Genomic DNA, 1,802 nt, shown 5'->3' with positions numbered 1-1,802 from the left:
ATCTGGTTGAGCATTTCATGTCCAGAAACACAGCCATTATCTTGGTTTGTTGTAAAAACCTAGAAATATGATATATTTGTTTGGTACTGTGTGTTGTGGTTAGCTCTGCCCCAGCTCCTGCCCCAAGGAATGTGCAGGTGGATGTGGGGGAGACATCCACATGCCACAGACCTGTTTTGCTCCCGATAGAATCTGCCAATGAAGCCTCCTCTGACCAAGGAAGCATGAGTGACAGGGAAGAGGGGAGTTTGGCAGACAGCCGAGGAGGAGATCAATCATCTGTATCATCCTTGAATTCTGAACAAGAATTAATGACATATCCATGCATGCGTAGAGTGATGCATAGGAGACAACAGCTGAAGGATTATTACAAGAGAAAATGAGGCCACCTGTGGTTGGGTGGGGCTCCAGTAATTAGGGCTGCTGCTATAAATAGCAGCGTGTGGGTTTGTCCGTTGTGAAAGAGTATTTGATCGCAGTTCTTCAGGAATCGTGTGTTGCTGTTTTCTGGACTTTGTTGATTTTTCATGCCTTTAAAAGCAAAGGAGAGCAACGTGTGTGTGTGTATGTGTCTCACTTCCTTGGAAGAAGAAGGGGTGTGAAGTTTCTTCACAGCTGCTAGCTAAGTACTTAATGACTGCTTAAGGGAAATTGTACAGACTACCCGGTTGTTTTGGGACGAGTGCTCTTTGCAATACAAAAAGAGTGCTTAGTTTATTTTGAATTTTGTGATAGAGAACATTGTTTTGAATTTTCAAACGTGTGTATGTGTCTGCAATTTGTACCCTTGAATTTTCGGGAGGCTCCTACCAGAGAACCCGGTAGAACACCTGTGTGTTATGGAAACACGGGAATTTTGCGTGTTCATCGACTTGAAGGTTTCGCATGTTGTCAGAACTTGCAATAACCAAATAAATCTGGTTGGCTGACTGGCAAGAGAAGAAAACTGCTCATCTTTTTTACGATGGCACCAGGTTTGTGTTGTTGTTGTCTGAGACTCCAGATCTGCAATTTTTCTCTCTCTCTGCAGGAATCCAATCATTGCTGTGTGCTTTGTGCTGCCTAAGAATGCTGTCTAATATTGTTGGCCTTATCCTTTCCAGTATAATTGTTAAGTAGAGGTTGAGCGCTCTTTGTGTTTAAAATGCCATTGACGTGTTTAATACAGTGGCTCATAATCTCCTCGCTTACCTGCCCAGCAATTATTTTAAACTAAGTCAACAACACTGGCAATTGAGCAATTGTATGTCTGTGCTTTGGAATAATTCTCGCAGCCTTGCTGGGGCATAGCTGGTGGACTAGGATGAAAAAGCTGTGGAAAGGTTGGTGTACTGTTTAGTTTTCATTTAATTTATACCATGAGCATTACGGTTTGTTTAAAGCAGTGCTTCCTAACCTTGGCAGGTATCTGGTCTTCAACTCTCAGAGTTTCCCAGGCCAAAAAGGTAGACTAGATAACTCCAGGAGTTGAAGTCTACCATATCTTCAAGTTATCAAGGTTGAGATACACAGGTCTAAAATGTTAATCAAGCTGTTTCTTTCAAGATTAGTGGTTCTGTGTCTTTATTATTATTATTATTATTATTATTATTATTATTATTATTATTATTATTTATTATTATTATTATTATTATTATTATTATTATTATTATTTATTGGATTTGTATGCCGCCCCTCTCCGCAGACTCGGGGCGGCTAACAACAATGATAAAAAATAACATGTAACAATCCAATTTAATAAAACAACTAAAAACCCTTATTATAAAAACCAAACATACACACAAACATACCATACATAACTT

The sequence above is a fragment of the Erythrolamprus reginae genome, chromosome 10 (genome assembly GCF_031021105.1).
Source record: "Erythrolamprus reginae isolate rEryReg1 chromosome 10, rEryReg1.hap1, whole genome shotgun sequence".
In the NCBI taxonomy this organism is placed as follows: domain Eukaryota; kingdom Metazoa; phylum Chordata; class Lepidosauria; order Squamata; family Dipsadidae; genus Erythrolamprus; species Erythrolamprus reginae.
Note: the sequence above shows the minus strand (reverse complement) of the source record.